The 18,127-nt window shown below is 46.2% G+C and overlaps 1 protein-coding gene across 3 annotated transcripts in view; it reads left to right on the top strand.

The window, feature by feature from the left end:
• CACNA2D2 (calcium voltage-gated channel auxiliary subunit alpha2delta 2) overlaps nucleotides 1-18,127 on the top strand; it is a 1,199,719-nt gene that overhangs the window by 74,103 nt on the left and 1,107,489 nt on the right. The window contains exon 1 of one of the 3 annotated variants that reach the window (XM_033926191.1): nucleotides 16,515-16,643. The exons of the other annotated variants lie outside the window; for them this stretch is intronic. The gene's annotated coding sequence lies outside the window, so the exon portion shown is untranslated. Of the gene's footprint in view, nucleotides 1-16,514; nucleotides 16,644-18,127 lie in introns of those variants that run through there. 3 annotated transcript variants of the gene reach the window in all.

Here is an 18,127-nt window from a genome sequence, read left to right as displayed (position 1 = left end):
GGCTCCCTCTAGTCACGAGTGTACTTTTTGCACATATATGTAATTGTGCAATGTTATAAAAACCCTTTTCCACCTGTACAAATATGTTACAAGTGACAAAAGATTTATAAAATTGTCATACATAGGAGTGTGTGGCACGGTGGTTGAAGCTACAGCCTCCACACCCTGGGGTTGTGGGTTCAAATCCCACGCTGCTCCTTGTGACCCTGGGCAAGTCACTTAATCCTCCATAGCCCCAGGTACGTTAGATAAATTGTGAGCCTACCGGGACAGAGAGGGAAAACACTTGAGTACCTGATTGTAAAAACCGCTTAGATAACCTTGATAGGCGGTATATAAAATCCTAATAAACTTGAAACTTGATACATTGCTGAGAGTGAGATATAGGAATTAATACTTGTAGCTTTGCAGTTTTACTGTCTTTACAAAATAGAGAAGGTAAAATGAATTAGAAAGGTAATTGACCGCCCCCCCCCCCCTTTTTTTTACAAAGCTGCGTTAGGAATTTTTATCACTGGCTGCGACGGTAAAAACTCCAACACTCAAAGGAATTCTATGGAAACTAAGAACTGTTAGAGCATATTTTGATATTAACTCCTTTTGACTGTTAGTTCAATCATTGGTCCTTAGTCAACTGGACTATTGTAACATCGTTCATCTTGCTGGTGCTCAAAAAAATCTTCAAAGACTGCGCATAATTCAGAATGCAGCAGTTAGACTGATTTTTGATTTAAAGAAGTACGATCATGTCACCGATTTCTACCGTCGATTGCACTGGCTTCCGGTTGAAGCACGGGTTAAATTTAAGTTCGGCTGTATTTTTTTTAAGGCGTTAACAGGTCTAATCCCAGAGAACATAAGAACATAAGCAATGCCTCTGCTGGGTCAGACCTGAGGTCCATCATGCCCAGCAGTCCGCTCACGCGGCGGCCCAACAGGTCCAGGACCTGTGCAGTAATCCTCTATTTATACCCCTCTATCCCCTTTTCCAGCAGGAAATTGTCCAATCCTTTCTTAAACCCCTGTACTGTACTCTGCCCTATTACTCCCTCTGGAAGCGCATTCCAGGTGTCCACCACTCGTTGGGTAAAGAAGAACTTCCTAGCATTCGTTTTAAATCTGTCCCCTTTCAACTTTTCCAAGTGTCCTCTTGTTCTTTTATTTTTCGAAAGTTTGAAGAATCTGTCCTTCTCTACTCTCTCTATGCCCTTCATGATTTTATAAGTCTCTATCATATCCCCTCTAAGTCTCCTCTTCTCCAGGGAAAAGAGACCCAGTTTCTCCAATCTCTCAGCGTATGAGAGGTTTTCCATCCCTTTTATCAAGCGTGTCGCTCTCCTCTGAACCCTCTCGAGTAACGCCATATCCTTCCTAAGGTACGGAGACCAATATTGGACGCAGTATTCCAGATGCGGGCGCACCATCGCCCGATACAATGGCAGGATAACTTCTTTTGTCCTTGTTGTAATACCCTTCTTGATTATGCCTAGCATTCTTTATCCCAGGACAAGCAGGCAGCATATTCTTAACGCATGGGTGACGTCACCGACGGAGCCCTCGGTACGGACCTTTTTAACTAGAAGTTTCTAGTTGGCCGCACCGCGCGTGCGCGAGTGCCTTCCCGCCCGACGGAGGAGTGCGTGGTCCCCAGTTTCTTCGTTTCCGCGGAGCGAAGAAGACGCATGTGTTTTTCAACGACCGTTGAACTCACTTTTTTGCCTTCCCGCTCGCGAATTTTTTCTTATTTTCTCTGTATTCACCTTCGGGTTTCTTTTCTTTTAGTTTGCAAAAAAAAAAAAAACTTTGATTTTTTCTATCTTTTTTCGTTTTGCCCCGGCGGGGCCTGTTGCCATTATCCAGGCCTCGGGATTCGATTTTGCGGAGGCTGTTTTCCCCTTCATGCCCCCGCAGGTCGGTTTCAAGAAGTGCCAGCGGTGTGCACGCCCGATCTCCCTCACTGACCCACACAATTGGTGTTTACAGTGTTTGGGGCCAGAGCATCGGGCGGACTCCTGCACCCGCTGTGCCACTCTTAAAAAGCGGACGCTTAAAAACCGAAAAATCCAACAAGATCTGTTGTTCGGCACCGGGTCGACCATGGAATCCTCGACTTCGACAGCGGTACCACAGAAATCGGCACCGTCGGCTTCGACGACGCCCGACCCCACATCGGCGCCGCTGGCGCAAGGTAAGCCGGCTAAGAAGCCTACCCCTTCCCTCGAGCGCCCACCAGCCACAGTGGCGACACCGACCCTGCCGGCCTCGAGCCGAGCCCGAAAGCGCTCCGTCCCGATTTCGGTGAGTGCCTCATCATCGGCCTCCTCATCGCCGGGACGTAGAGCGGCACCTAAGGAACCGAAGAAAAAGAAAGCGGTTCCGGTGCCTCCCCTGGATGACCGAATTGCGGCCATCCTCCAGGGTCAACTGCAAGACCAGCTGAAACGTCAGCTCGAGCAACTGTTGCCTACTATCCTGGCACCGCTTCTTCCGGTACCAGACCGGCCCGAGCCCCGTACCGAGCCACCGGTGTCCACCCCATCGGTACCTATTAATACCTCCATGCCGATTCTCTCGGCCCAACATGCCACTGCGGATGCTCCTCGGGACCGAGCGGAGCACCATTCTTCCCGGGACCGGGACCGACGCCGGTCCTCCTCCCCCGGTACCGTTTCGGTACGCTCTGGGAAATCTTTGTCCAAGACTCACCATACCGACCCTTCCACCCCGGTGTCGCGTCATGCACACCCGGAGGTCCGGGACCCAGACTTGTGGGAAGAGTCTCCCCCCGGTACCGAGGAAGATCTCTCCTCCTCTGATGAGGATCCCTCAGCTCCTGATGCCACCTCCAGGCCTGAGCAATCCTCCTTCTCAAAGTTTCTCAGGGAGATGTCTGCCGCCCTATCCCTCCCTCTGGAATCAGACTCCAAGAAATCCCAAGCCTTTCTAGAGGCTCTGGATTTTGAGCAACCTCCCAAGGAGTTTCTTAAACTACCCGTGCATGACATCCTACGGGAGACTTTCTATAAAAATTGGGAAAACCCCCTTACAGTACCTGGGGCCCCACGCAAGTTAGATAACCTTTATAGGGTTATCCCTATTCCAGGATTCGATAAGTCACAACTTCCCATGAGTCCCTCCTGGTTGAATCCACCTTAAAGAAGACTCAGGGCTCCAGTGTCTATGCCTCCACCCCCCCTGGCAGAGAGGGTAAAACCATGGACAAGTTTGGCAAGAGGCTCTATCAGAATGCCATGTTGGCCAACAGGGCGAACAACTATTCCTTCCATTTTTCATTCTACATGAAACACTTGGTCCAGCAGTTGTCAGCCCTCCAGAAGTATCTCCCAGAGAGGAAGATCCCACTTTTTCAGCAACAAATCTCTGGTCTCCTCCAATTGAGAAAATTTCTGGTCCGCTCGATATATGATTCCTTCGAGCTTACCTCCCGTGCCTCTGCCATGGCTGTAGCCATGCGCCGCCTGGCCTGGCTGAGAGTCTCAGACTTGGACATTAATCACCAAGATCGTCTAGCCAACGCCCCTTGTCTTGGGGATGAACTGTTTGGAGAGTCCCTGGATTCCACCACCCAAAAACTCTCTGCGCATGAAACTAGGTGGGACACCCTGATTAAACCAAAAAAGAAGGCTCCGCCTACACGTCCTTACAGGCCTCAAACCTCATACCAGCGCAGATTCTCAGCCAGACCACTCAACCCGCCTTCCCAACAGTCTCGGCGGCCACGGCAGCAACATCACCAGGCGCAGGCACGTTCTCAATCCACTCAACCTAACAAGCCTCTGCCTTCTGCTAAGCCGTCTCAGCCCTTTTGACTCTTCTCTCCAGGGCATAGCCAGTCTTCCACCTTCGCTACCTCTTCCACAACCAATCGGAGGTCGTCTCACCATTTTCTCCAGCCGTTGGGAGGTCATCACATCGGACCAGTGGGTCCTCAACATCATCCACCACGGCTACTCTCTCAACTTCCAGACTCTTCCACCGGACAACCCTCCCGTAGAGTCTGCTTCTCATTCATCTCAAATCCCCCTCCTCCTGAGGGAGGTTCAATCCCTCCTTCTTCTCAATGCCATCGAAGAGGTACCTCCAGAACAAAGGGGTCAGGGATTCTACTCCCGCTACTTCCTGGTACCCAAAAAGACGGGAGACCTCCGTCCCATTCTCGATCTCAGGAACCTCAACAAACACCTCGTCAAGGAGAAGTTCAGAATGCTTTCCCTTGCCACGCTCTACCCTCTTCTCTCTCAACACGACTGGCTATGTTCCCTGGACCTCAAGGAGGCCTACACTCACATCTCCATCAATCAGACTTCTCGCCGCTACCTGCGTTTCCAGGTACACCACCTTCACTATCAGTACAAGGTGCTTCCCTTTGGCCTCGCCTCATCTCCCAGGGTATTCACCAAGTGCCTGATAGTGGTAGCGGCCTTCCTCAGATCTCACAACCTCCAAGTGTTCCCCTACTTGGACGATTGGTTGGTGAAAGCACCGTCGCCTCAACTTGTGCTACAGGCTACTCATCACACCATCTCTCTCCTCCATCTCTTGGGGTTCGAGATCAACTACCCCAAGTCGCATCTGCTTCCCACCCAGCGACTTCAATTCATCGGAGCTGTTCTGGACACCACTCTAATGAGGGCTTTTCTTCCCTCCGATCGTCAGTGGACCCTGCTCCATCTCTGTCGTCAGGTCCTCATGCATCCCACCATTCCTGCCCGACAAATGATGGTCCTCCTGGGCCACATGGCATCGACAGTTCATGTCCTTCCTCTGGCACGCCTCCATCTCCGGACACCTCAATGGACTCTCGCCAACCAATGGTCACAAACGACGGATCTTCTTTCTCATCCCATCTCTGTGACATCATCTCTTCAGCAATCTCTCCAATGGTGGTTGAACTCCTCAAATCTTTCCAGGGGTCTACTCTTTCATCTGCCCCCTCACTCCATGACCATCACCACAGATGCCTCCCCCTATGCGTGGGGAGCCCATCTAGGGGATCTACGCACCCAGGGTCTTTGGACCCCACAAGAGCGTCAGCATCACATCAATTTCCTGGAACTCAGAGCCATGTTCTACGCTCTCAAAGCGTTCCAGCATCTTCTCTGCCCCCAGGTTCTTCTCCTGTGCACAGACAATCAAGTCGCCATGTACTACATAAACAAACAAGGCGGCACCGGATCTCGCCTCCTTTGCCTCGAGGCCCTACGCATCTGGACCTGGGCCACGGCCCGCAATCTTTTCCTCAAGGCGGTCTATATCCAGGGCGAACAGAACTCCCTGGCCGACAATCTCAGCCGCATACTTCAACCTCACGAGTGGACACTGGATCCTCCAACACTCCACTCCATCTTTGCTCGATGGGGCACTCCGCAGGTGGACCTCTTTGCAGCACCTCACAATCATCAGCTGCCCCAATTCTGTTCAAGACTCTTCTCTCCTCATCGTCTGGCACCAGATGCATTCCTGCTCGATTGGAAGGATCGGTTCCTGTATGCCTTCCCTCCACTTCCTCTGATGTTGCGGACCTTGTTCAAGCTCCGCAGGGACAGGGCCACCATGATTCTCATCGCCCCTCGGTGGCCACGACAACACTGGTTCTCCCTCCTGCTCCAACTCAGCTCCAGGGAGCCCATTCCTCTTCCTGTGTTTCCTACTCTACTTACACAGCAGCATCAATCTCTACTACATCCCAATCTGTCTTCGCTCCACCTGACAGCTTGGTTTCTCTCGGGCTGACCTCTCCAGAGAATCTATCTCAGCCTGTCCGTCTCATTTTGGACGCCTCCAGGAAACCGGCCACCCTCCAATGTTACCATCAGAAGTGGACCAGGTTCTCCTCCTGGTGTCTACGGCATCATCAGGATCCCACCTCTTTGGCGGTGGAATCTGTACTGGACTATTTGCTCTCTCTGTCCAATGCTGGTCTCAAATCTACCTCCATCAGAGTCCACCTCAGTGCCATCACTGCATTTCACGAGCCTATCCTCGGAAAACCTCTCCCGGCTCATCCTCTGGTTTCCCGGTTCATGAGAGGTCTCTTCAATGTCAAACCGCCTCTGAAGCCTCCTCCTGTCGTCTGGGACCTGAATGTGGTTTTATCAGCTCTCATGAAACCTCCTTTTGAGCCTCTTGCCTCAACTTCGCTCAAATTCCTTACCTGGAAGGTGCTTTTCCTGATTGCCATCACCTCTGCCAGGAGGGTTAGTGAGCTGCATGCACTGGTCGCTGATCCACCTTTCACTGTTTTTCACCATGACAAGGTGGTCCTGCGCACCCATCCTAAATTTCTTCCTAAGGTGGTCTCAGCTTTTCACCTCAACCAGTCCATTGTGTTGCCTGTCTTTTTCCCTAAGCCCCATTCCCATCCTGGGGAACAGGCGCTGCACACGCTGGATTGTAAGCGTGCCCTAGCCTACTATCTTGACCGTACCAGGGCTCACCGCTCCTCTCCTCAGCTTTTTTTGTCATTCGACCCTAACCGTATGGGTCATCCTGTCTCCAAACGAACGCTTTCCAATTGGCTTGCTGCCTGTATTGCGTTCTGCTATGCTCGGGCCGGTCTGTCACTGGAAGGTGCTGTCACGGCACACAGAGTCCGAGCTATGGCTGCTTCTGTGGCTTTCCTCCGCTCCACGCCCATCGAGGAAATCTGCAAGGCGGCCACTTGGTCCTCAGTTCACACGTTCACTACTCACTACTGTCTGGATGCCTTCTCCAGACGGGATGGACACTTCGGCCAATCTGTGTTACAAAATTTATTTTCCTAATGGCCAACCATCCCTCCTCCCTCTTTGTTAGCTTGGAGGTCACCCATGCGTTAAGAATATGCTGCCTGCTTGTCCTGGGATAAAGCACAGTTACTTACCGTAACAGGTGTTATCCAGGGACAGCAGGCAGATATTCTTACGTCCCACCCACCTCCCCGGGTTGGCTTCTTAGCTGGCTTATCCTAACTGGGGACCACGCACTCCTCCGTCGGGCGGGAAGGCACTCGCGCACGCGCGGTGCGGCCAACTAGAAACTTCTAGTTAAAAAGGTCCGTACCGAGGGCTCCGTCGGTGACGTCACCCATGCGTTAAGAATATCTGCCTGCTGTCCCTGGATAACACCTGTTACGGTAAGTAACTGTGCTATTTGCTTTCTTAGCGGCTGTTGCGCACTGTGCCGTCGGCTTCATTGTCATGTCCACCATTACCCCCAAGTCCCTTTCTTGGTTGCTCTCATTTAATAATATCCCTCCCATCGTATAGTTGTACCTCGGGTTTCTGTTTCCAACATGCAATACTTTACATTTCTCAACGTTGAACTTCATCTGCCATCTCGCCGCCCATTCCCCCAATTTGTTCAAGTCCCTTTGCAATTCTTCGCATTCCTCTTTAGTCCCAGCTCCACTAAATAGTTTTGTATCGTCCGCAAATTTTATTATCTCACACTTCGTGCCTGTTTCTAGATCATTTATGAATATATTAAATAGCAGCGGCCCTAGCACTGAGCCCTGCGGAACACCACTCGTGACCCCCATCCAGTCCGAGTAGTGGCCCTTCACCCCTACCCTCTGTTTCCTACCCGCCAACCAGTTTCTGATCCATCTATGTACGTCTCCGTCCACTCCATGGTTCTTCAGTTTCCGGAGTAGACGTTCGTGAGGCACCTTGTCAAAGGCTTTTTGGAAATCAAGGTATATGATGTCTATGGGGTCTCCTCTGTCCATCCGTTTGTTAATTCCTTCGAAGAAGTGCAATAAGTTCGTTAGGCACGATCTCCCCCTGCAGAAACCATGTTGGGTTGTTTTCAAAAGTTCATTTCTTTCCAGATGTTCATCGATGTGTTCTTTAATCAGTGCTTCCGTCAGTTTCCCCGGAACCGAGGTCAAACTCACTGGTCTGTAGTTTCCCGGGTCACCTCTTGATCCCTTTTTAAAGATGGGCGTGACATTGGCTATCTTCCAATCCTCCGGGATCATGCCTGTTTTCAAGGATAGGTTGCAAATTTGCTGCAGTAGTTCCGCTATCTCCTCCTTTAATTCCTTCAGAACCCTGGGATGGATTCCGTCCGGACCCGGGGATTTGTCAGTTTTAAGTTTTTCTATCTGCCTGTGTACATCATCAAGGCTCACTTCCATGGATGTTAATTTTTCTGCTTGATTTCCATTGAAGATTTGTTCAGGTTCCGGTATGTTGGTTGTGTCTTCGTTTGTAAATACAGACGAGAAGAACATGTTGAGTCTTTCTGCGACTTCTTTCTCCTCCTTCACCGCTCCCTTCCTGTCTCCTTCGTCCAGCGGTCCTACCTCCTCCCTAGCTGGCTGTTTCCCTTTAACATATCTGAAGAACGGTTTGAAATTTCGTGCCTCCCTGGCTAACCTCTCTTCATACTCTCTTTTGGCTTTTCGAACCACACGGTGACATTCTTTTTGATACTTCCTGTGCTCCTTCTGGTTCCCTTCAGTTTTGTCCTTTTTCCATTCCCTGAATGAATTTTTCTTATTGCCTATCGCTTCCTTCACTATTTTAGTCATCCATACTGGGTCTTTTGTTCGACCCTTTTTGCACCCCTTTCTGAATCTGGGGATGTGCAGATTTTGTGCCTCGCTCACTGTGTCTTTGAAAAAAGACCAGGCATGTTCTACTGTTTGCCATTTTTTGGAAATGTTCCTAAGTTTCTTCCTTACCATTTCCCTCATTGCTTCATAGTTTCCTTTCCTGAAGTTGAAAGATGTCGCTATGGTTCTCTTTCCGTTCGGTATGCCTACTTCAACCTTGAACTTGATCATATTATGATCACTGTTTCCCAACGGTCCCACTACTTCCACTTCCTTTGCAGGTCCCCTTAGTCCATTTAGGATTAAATCCAGAGTGGCATTTCCTCTCGTCGGTTCTCTAACAAGCTGCTCCATGAAGCAATCTTGTATAGCCTCCAGGAATTCTGTCTCCCTAGCGCATCTTGAGCTTCCAAGACTCCAGTCTATCCCAGGATAGTTGAAGTCTCCCATAACAACTGTGTAACCACTTTTGCATTCTCGCTTCATCTCGGCATCCATTTCTTTATCGCTATCTCCGGTTTGCCCGGGTGGACGATAGTATAGGCCCATCTTTATTTCATGCCCTTTCCTACCCGGTATTTTAACCCATAGTGATTCCAGTTTGTTGATCATCTCTGCTGTGTCCATTCTTGTCGATTGTATGCTTTCTTTTACGTATCTTATGGAATCTTTCATTATTACAAATTCCAAACATTCTAGAAAATCCCATTCACTATTTTCGTTTCCTTCTGCAAAGGGATGCAAATATAAGAAATTCCTGGAACGATAGCTGTCCTTTCAGGCAGCCTCATGGATTAGGGATCTGACTCGCATATTTACACTTTCAAACTCCTACCAACAATTCCGACGTGCTTTTAAAGACGCATCTTTTTATAGAATCTTTCGGAAGTTAGACATTGGATGTTCATTCATTGGTATCGCTAATCTCTGTGAACAGCATAGAACGTAATGGTATTTGCGGTATACTAGTGAGTTGTTATGTTATGTTTTTACCGCTCGTCTGGTGATAAAAAAGCCTAACACGGCTTTGTAGAAGTGGAGGGTGTGTGTGGGAGGGTGGTAGTGAATGAATGTTGTTTTTAAGACTTAACAGGCAAAGTTGGTGTAATAGCTATTGTGCATTGCTTGTACATTCATTACTTATCTGTAATTATTGACATTTTATAAGAACAATTTTTGAATATTTATTTTAGTTGATGACTATTTTTTTTGCCTTTTGTGCATTAGTGTATAAGAATCTTCATTGGTTAACGGTTGAGAGGTGAATTAAGTTTATTTTTAATTTTTAAATCATGTTTATTGATTTTGGTCTTTTTTGGCATTTTTGTTGTTCTTTAGAATTGCGGACTGACTCTTCAGATAATCTAATTTTGCTTTTTTCTCATTTGCATCATTCTTCCACCAGATTATGTGGTACTTCGTTACTACATTTTCCACAGATTAGAGGAGTACGATATAAATGACAGCTCAACCCCTCTTTCACTTACGCTGCCATTACAATTTGGAATAATCTACCTGTTTAAATTAGGACTGATAGCAATTACTTAAGGTTTCATAAACATTTGAACACTTTTTATATGATTTGTTGTAATATTCATGGTATGATATTTTTATTATTGATTGCTTTTGTATTCTCCCGTACATTTTACAACTTCTTTGGATGTAAATCGCCTTGAACCTTTTCGGTATAGTGTGATTAATAAATTGTGTATTAGATTAGATATTAAAATAACATTTGCGTACCTGCTATGATATCTCTGGAAGCAAGAGTGTATCTAGTGAATTTTGTGCTGCCATCCTAAAATGCGTTAGTTAGAACTGGGAAACATGAGTAATCTGCCACTGTGAACATTTCAAATAATTCATTTCTCCACTCCTTTGAAGAAGGCGGTGAATCATGGTCGGAATAAACAGATAAGCCAGCATATCTGCCATTAAGATGCTTTAATAATTCACACGTCTATATTAAGAGTACTTACACAATGGCTTTTTAAGAGTGCCAAGTTATACACCTACAGTTCTTGGCTTTCACCCTTCCTTTCCACTCGCATGGTAGAGAATTCCATTCCTGCTGTGGCGAGAGAGACTCATTTCCTGTGTGTATGAGGATCTGTTATTAAAAAGATATGTATGGGTGGTTCTTCTTTTAATTTAGACTTTTTTTTTGCATGTGTTCTCAGAGATTCAGCACCAGCAGAAATGGAAAATAAAGTCAATTTAGATTTTGAATCGGTAGGGAATACCACAGAAGAATACAATTATAAATAAGACAGAGATTTGGGCCAAACTAAGATCCAGTGATTAGAAAATTGATCTTCTAGGATTTAAGTACAACTGTCTTTTACCAAGAACCGAGTGACACTAAGCAAGTTTATTTCCCTCTGCGTCAGTTCAGTGAACTGCAACTTGGTGATAAAAATCCTTTTTCAATTTTTCCTTCATGTAACCAGGTCCCAGAAATACGATATCTGGCTTTTCATCCTAGAGATGAATATTTCTGATAAATTAAGCTACAGTTTAACTTGGGATCATGTTTCAAAGAAAGGAGCAGTACAAACCATAAAAACTAGGCAAACCAACCCCACGTAGAGCAGAAGAGAAAAAGAGAAACGAGTGGGGAGTGAGACTGATATTTTAAGGGCTTATTTTACATACATTATGTGTTTATTAAGCCGTTATATACCTGTCTGTGATGTTTTTAATAAGATAATGGTGTATACCTCTACATCCACCCCATGATAATTTAATTGTTGGTCTTTCCTGCTATTATTCTTACATACACTATTTTTGTATTAATGGTCATTATGTTGCTGATTATATTAATGTTGTTTTATTTGCATACATCATGTTCATATACACAATTTGTATTGGCTTTTATTAATGTTCTTTATGCTGACTATATTAATGTTGATTTGATTTATATTCACGTCATTTTTTACATTTATCTCATGTAATTTTCAAGTATGTATTTTTGTTGTCTCTCTTTTATATTTCTATATTTTTGCATTTATGTAATATCCATATATTCCTTTCAACTCCAACACCCCTGAGGCAGGCCTCCAATTGGAGGCCAAAAACACAAACTGTGTCGGGTCATCAAAGACTAAGGATATTATATTTATGTATTTATATATGTGTTCAGTTTTTAATTGAGCTCACACCAATAAACTTGTTGATTCCAAGGTTGATGTACACAGTCCCACTCCCCACTTGTTTCTCTTTTTCAAAGGAGCTACATAAACCTAAATTGTCATTATTAGTAGAGGCAGTCCTTGGGTTAAGAACGAGTTCAGTTTTTAAAACCGTTCTTAAGTTGAATTTCTATGTAACTCGGATCATGTAAGAATCTGTGTGTATTTATATGTTCTGTACAGTACACAGTCTATAAAAACATTAAACATTAAAGAAACAGTCCTCAAAATAAAGTACTGTAGTTTAACTAGAAAGAAAAGATAGGAGGTTTACACTTATGCACTTGTTTCTCTTTACAAAGCCACGGGCAGTGTTTCCTACATGCTGCCCGCAGCTGACCCAGAAGCCTTCCCTCTGAGCATACAGTACTAGAAAACTTAATTTTTTCCTCCTAAATTCTAATTCTAGTTTTCTTCCTACTTTCTCCACCTCCTTGGGGCCCCTCTTGCATCTCTTTCCATCCGTCCCACTCTTCCCTCTCCACCACATCCAACGTTTCTCCCTCTCATCTCTCTCTTCCCCATGCATCTGTACCTCAGTCCTTTCCCACCACCATGTCCAATAATTCTCTCTCCCTACCTATGCCCAATTCTCCTCCTCTTTCTTCATTTCCCCATGTGTAACATCTCTCCCTCTCACTCAGACACTCATGCCCAACAATTCTCCCTTCCACATCTCAGCATCTTTTTCCCTCATTTCCTCCATTCTTCTATCTTATGTTCCAAGTTTATGCTCCCCTCCCTCCCTCCCTCCATTCTGTGTTCCAAGTTCATGTTACTCTCCTTTCCTTCCTTTGTCCAAAGTTTGTGCTCCCTCCCTTCCTTCTGTATCTCAATGGCCACTCTTCCAACCTTCCATGTCCCAGCATGCCCATTTCCCTCCCTCCCTCCATTCTGTATCCCAAGTTTGTGCCTCCCTCCCTCTGGCAATTGTCCTGGCCATCTCCCTCCACCTTCCTTCTAGCTGCACTTGTTTCTCTTCATAAAGCTGCGGCCCGCAGCTGACCCAGATACCTTCCCTCTGATGTCAGAGGGAGAGGGGTGCATTGGGACAGGGAACAACTACAAGTCTGACATAAGTCAGATGTTTGTAAGCCAAGGGACTGCCTGTATCCTGTTTGTGTGGAAGCATGGCTAGCGGCTGGCTGTAGGTTCTCGCAGAAATGTTGCAGACATACACAGGTTGCAGGTAGAAGTCAAACATACTTTATGTACTCAAAAGGTGTTATAGTTAGCTCTGTTAATTCACGGACTTAGTCCTTTTATGTAGAGTTTCTCTCTCCAATCCCAGTTAATACTCTAAATGGGGCTGACTCCTAGCCAGGCCCAAACACTCTGGCAACCATTGCCACCTGAGGTCCCTTCTGGACAGGATACTGGGCTAGATGGGCCATCGGACTGACACAGTATGACTATTCTTATGATCTCATGCTGCATTTTGCCTGCTTGCACATGCTAACTTGCATGTTAGCTATTTTTTCAAAATAATTTTGGGAGGGAGCGTGCCATGGGCAGAAAATGGGCATGGAAGCATTAACCAGCTAGTGGATTTGCACTAACTGGCTAACGCAGATCTAACATAGGAGCACTTACCACCTTTTAAAGGTACCATGCATTAATACAAACATTAGAGCAGTATCTGAAATTCAAAAATGGAAAATGCCATGTTAAATCTGGCCTTAGTGTGTGGAAAGTCCCATTTAGAACATGTTAAGCTCAGATTCTAGTGCATATTGATAAAAGAGGACCTTAGGAATTTAAACTCTTATTTTAATTTGTAATATTATTGTAGTAGAAAATGTTAGAATTTACTCTCAGTGTATCTCTCTTGCCAAAGTACATGAGATAAGTATTAGGTTGTAAAAAAGGCAAAACGCCTAGATCAAGACGTTGCAGCTGGTTTAAAATGCTGCTGCCCAATTAGTGACGGGGCACTGAGGTCAACACATATAACTCCAGTATTATGACAACTGCATTGGCTGCCAGTAAGGTATAGGATTCAACATAAGATTTTGTCTGTAATCCATCAAACTTTGTATGTTCCTGCACTGTGGTATTTTAAGTCGTCCTTGAAAGGACAGGACTTTGAGATCATAGCAAACGATATCCCAGGAACGGACAGTGAAGGCGCGTTATACCTATATGATAGCCTCTACAATTGCTGTGGCAGGAGTGAGGTTGTGGAATGTCATACCTGGCCTTTTACAGTTATGTGCAAATAGTTGATCTTTTAAAAGGATACTCGGGAAGGAAGGAAGCAGGGGAGACCAAAGGCCCATTGGCTAAATTCCATCAGGAATGATACTGGAATGAACATCAAGATGGTAAAGGAGATGGAACTCCTCTCGTATGAGGAAAGACTTAATGGTTAGGGCTCTTCAGCTTGGAAAAGAGAAGGCAGAGGGGAGATATGATTGAAGTCTACAAAATCCTGAACGGAATAGAACGGGTACAAGTGGATCGATTTTTCACTCCGTCAAAATTGACAAAGACTAGGGGGCACTCGATGATGATACAGGGAAATACTCTTAAAACCAATAGGAGAAAATATTTTTCACTCGGAGAATAGTTAAGCTCTGGAATGTGTTGCCAGAGGATATGGTAAGAGCGGATAACATAGCAGGTTTTAAGTTCCTGGAGGAAAAGTCCATAGTCTGTTATTGAGAAAGACATGGGGGAAGCTACTCCTTGGGTTTTGGCCAGGCACTAGTGACCTGGATTGGCCACCGTGAGAATGGGCTACTGGGCTTGATGGACCATTGGTGTGATCCAGTAAGGCTGTTCTTATGAAGCAGTTGAAAGAAGTTGTGGAAAACAGGGAAGCATGGTGAGGACTGGCCTAAAGAGCAGTGGCATAGTAAAAGGGATGCGGGGGTGTGGGGTGTGGAAGGAGGGCAGACTTCCTACGGGCGCAGTCTTTCTAAGGGCATGGCACCCCTCTCCTTCCCGCGTGCGTGTGCCCCTTGCCTTCCCCGTACCTTTTTTTTATTTCCCTGGCATGCGGTTGCTGCCCGCGTTGGCATTGGATCTCTCTTTGACATCACTTCCGGAACCCGCGCCTAGGAAGTGACATCAAAGGGCGAGCTGACACTGACGTGGGCATGCTGGTCACACCGGAGAGGTTAAAAAGTTACAGGGAAAGGGAAGGGGGGACACGCACATGGCGGGGGGGGGGTGTGTGGAGCCAAAACCCCAGATACCGCTCACCCTTACTATTCCACTGCTACAGAGTATCCAAGGGTTGGACACGACTGAACAGTTTGTAGTAGTAGCTTTTTTTTTTTTTTTTTGCAACGGAGATAGCCCAACCTACTTGACCAACCGTCTCATCCAAACCACCTCAACCAGACATAGGAAAACTCATACCCCATTCACACACCCGCCAATCAAAGAAGTTAAACGGAAAAAACTATATGATGGCCTCCTAGCCACTCAAGCAGCAAAAATAGACAACCAAATCGCCAACCTTCTGATAACGACCCCAGATTATAAAACTTTCAGAAAAGAAATAAAGACTATACTTTCCAAAAAATCCCTGAAAAAGTCCTAACCGCTCAAGCTTCCTTCTTTCATCCCTCTAACCCCCGAACCCCCAAATCAACCTGCTCTACTCTTTTTTTCCCCCCCCAAAAAAGGACCAGAAATCTTTTTGTAAAACACTCTTTAACTCTCTTGTAATCCGCCTTGAACCGCAAGGTAATGGTGGAATAGAAATCCCTAATGTAATGTAATGTAACTACCCTTGTGTTGCCTATCTGGTTAAATTGGAATTGTAGGTAGATTGTGAGGGTTTTGCACTGACATTTACTGGTAATCTGTTTTGTTTTAATGTATCTTGTTTTAATGTTCTTTGTAAACTGCCTAGGTTTAGGTGGTATATAAATTTTAAAAGAAATACAGTAACCCTCCCCCCCCCCCCCCCCGATATTCACGGAGGTTCCGTTCCAGGAACCCCCGCGAATCTTGAAAAACTGCGAATACGTTTTTTCATGGGGTTGCCTGAAGAGAGCAGCGGGAGAGCAGCCGGAGCGCCACGAGTGCAGGAAATCACTCGTGTTACGCTCCGACCGCCTCTTTCTGCACTAAGTCGGGCCTTATCCAATCAGGAGCTGCATGTCAAAGCAGCTCCTGATTGGATAAGACCCGACTTAGTGCAGGAAGAGGCGGTCGGAGCGTACAGCGGTGCTCTGGCTGCTCTCCTGCCTCTCCCGCTGCCCTTTCCTTGTTGGCGGTTCGCAGTTGGAAAATACCGCGAATGACTGGGACTGCGAACTGCCGACCGCAAACGACCGGGGGAACACTATAGTAGCATATTGTAACAAACCCACTGCCCTGGAACTTGCAGGCGATAACCATCTTTGGAATATCCAGACTGAGACAGGGAACGTGCTGCAGGAAAGCTTGAAATCCTGGCAGGAGAGTTTTACCTGTAATGCTTGCTGTTTCCTTAAGAAAGGAGCAGAGAAATCTGACCTCTGGCAGACGTAGTAGTTCTCTAGAGCAGTGTTCTTCAACCGCCAGTCCGTGGACCAGTGCCGATCCGCAGAAATTTCCTGCCAGTCTGCAGGGCCAGCATGTGCATAGGGCCTGAGACAGTGTTCTTCAGCCGCCAGTCTGCGGTGCAATTGATGTGGCGTTATCTTCGGGCCGGCTCCCTCTTCCTCAGTGCTGCAGTGCACAAAGCCTCAGGCAGCGGCTCCTACGCGCGTCCTGCGCCTGAACTGGAAGCCTTCTCTCTGATGTCGCAACGTCAGAGGGAAGACTTTCAGATGAGGTGTGGGACATGCAAGGAGCCTCTGCCCTCGGCTTTGTGGACTGTGTCAGCGAGGAAGAGGGGCCGGACCCAAGATAACACCGGGGCAGCACAGCTTAGAGGGAGAGAGACAACAAAGGTAGGGGGAATGATTTTATTTTTGAATTTACTGATTGAATTGTATTAATTTTGAGAATTTTCATCTGCTGTTTATATTTTGCAGTGTTCAGGAAAAAATGCATTTGTTTCTTTTTCTCTGGGGTTGTACTGCATGCAGAGTCTTGCATCTTAGGGTTTGTTTGTATATATTAGTACTTTCAGTTTTTGGTCCCGTATTTACATAGGAGTTATCTGTGTTTCAGTAGGAATGAATGTTGAGAAGCATACAGTGTGCTTTATGTAGTTTAATTTTGTGATTAAGCATTATGTGTTGTTAATAAGATTATATTGTGTGTGTGTATATAGATATGAAAAATGAACAGAAAAAATGGTGTTACAATTAGTACTATTATGGGGGCAGAGTCTGGGGTGGATATGGGCGGAGTCTGGCCCATGACTTAGCCCTGTGTTCTTCAACCGCTGGTGTGCGGACTGGTGCCGGTCCGCAAAATAATTATTTTATTTCCGCCGGTCCATAGGTATCAAAAGTTTGAAGATCACACTGCTCTGGAGAATTGATTCACCTTCCCCTGTCAGTCAGGCAGAGGGGGCGTGGTTTGGAGCTCCCTAAATGAAGGCAGGTGAGGGAGGAGACGAGAGGCAGAGGGGGACGGTTTGGTTTTCCCAGCCAGACTGGGAGAGGAGCCATTTAATGACATTGAGATTATGGATTTTGAGAGTGTGCTGAATTGTGCCATTATCTCTCGGAGGAGGACATTGCTTTAAACTGTGCTTTGGTTTTTGAGTGTTTTGCCTCGAAGAAAATGGCTTTTCTGAGCTAGTGGTTTTTCCTTTCAAAACTAGCCCAGAGAAAAGGTAACTTGGAACAGAGGCGGCTAATTAGGAGCAGTGCAACAGCTGTGTCTGGAAGCGGTTCTGAAACTGTCTCTTTCATATCTGCTAGTTTGTGAATTGTAAAGGAGGTAAAGCCGATATTGGTACCTTTGGGTAAGAAGCTGCCTTAATGCAAAGAACCTGCTCAGCCTGTATAAAGGAGCAAATACCTTGCTAAAATGAAGCATTGCTACCAGCTACCTTAAGAACCTGCCTGAAAGTATTGCTATACTGTACTCCTCTGTATCCAGTGTCGTTACCTGGCATAGAAGCTAAGATAGTTGAAAGTTTACCTAACTGCAACAGCTGAGGTGGCTGTTGGCCAGTTGCTGGAGGAAAAGCTGCATTTGTGTTTACTGCTGAAACTCTTTGCTTTTCTTAGTTTTGAAACGGTGGAATTGTTAACAGCGGGATCTGGACACGTCCTCTGTTGCCCTATAACCCCAACACCTAGATTCCCCCCCCCCCCATACTCCCCAAGCATTCCCCCAAAAAACACTCTGACTACAATTGTTGGTAATTAACCGCAGCTCAATTTATTAATCATAACAAGTAACGTAATATAATTTCAATGATAACATTAGTTAACATAAACTCCCCTAGCTCCTCCCGAGCTACCCATAAACTGCA

Source organism: Geotrypetes seraphini, chromosome 17, assembly GCF_902459505.1.
Source record: "Geotrypetes seraphini chromosome 17, aGeoSer1.1, whole genome shotgun sequence".
Classification (NCBI taxonomy): Eukaryota; Metazoa; Chordata; class Amphibia; order Gymnophiona; family Dermophiidae; genus Geotrypetes; species Geotrypetes seraphini.
Note: the sequence above shows the minus strand (reverse complement) of the source record. Positions and strands in the feature narration are given on the sequence as shown.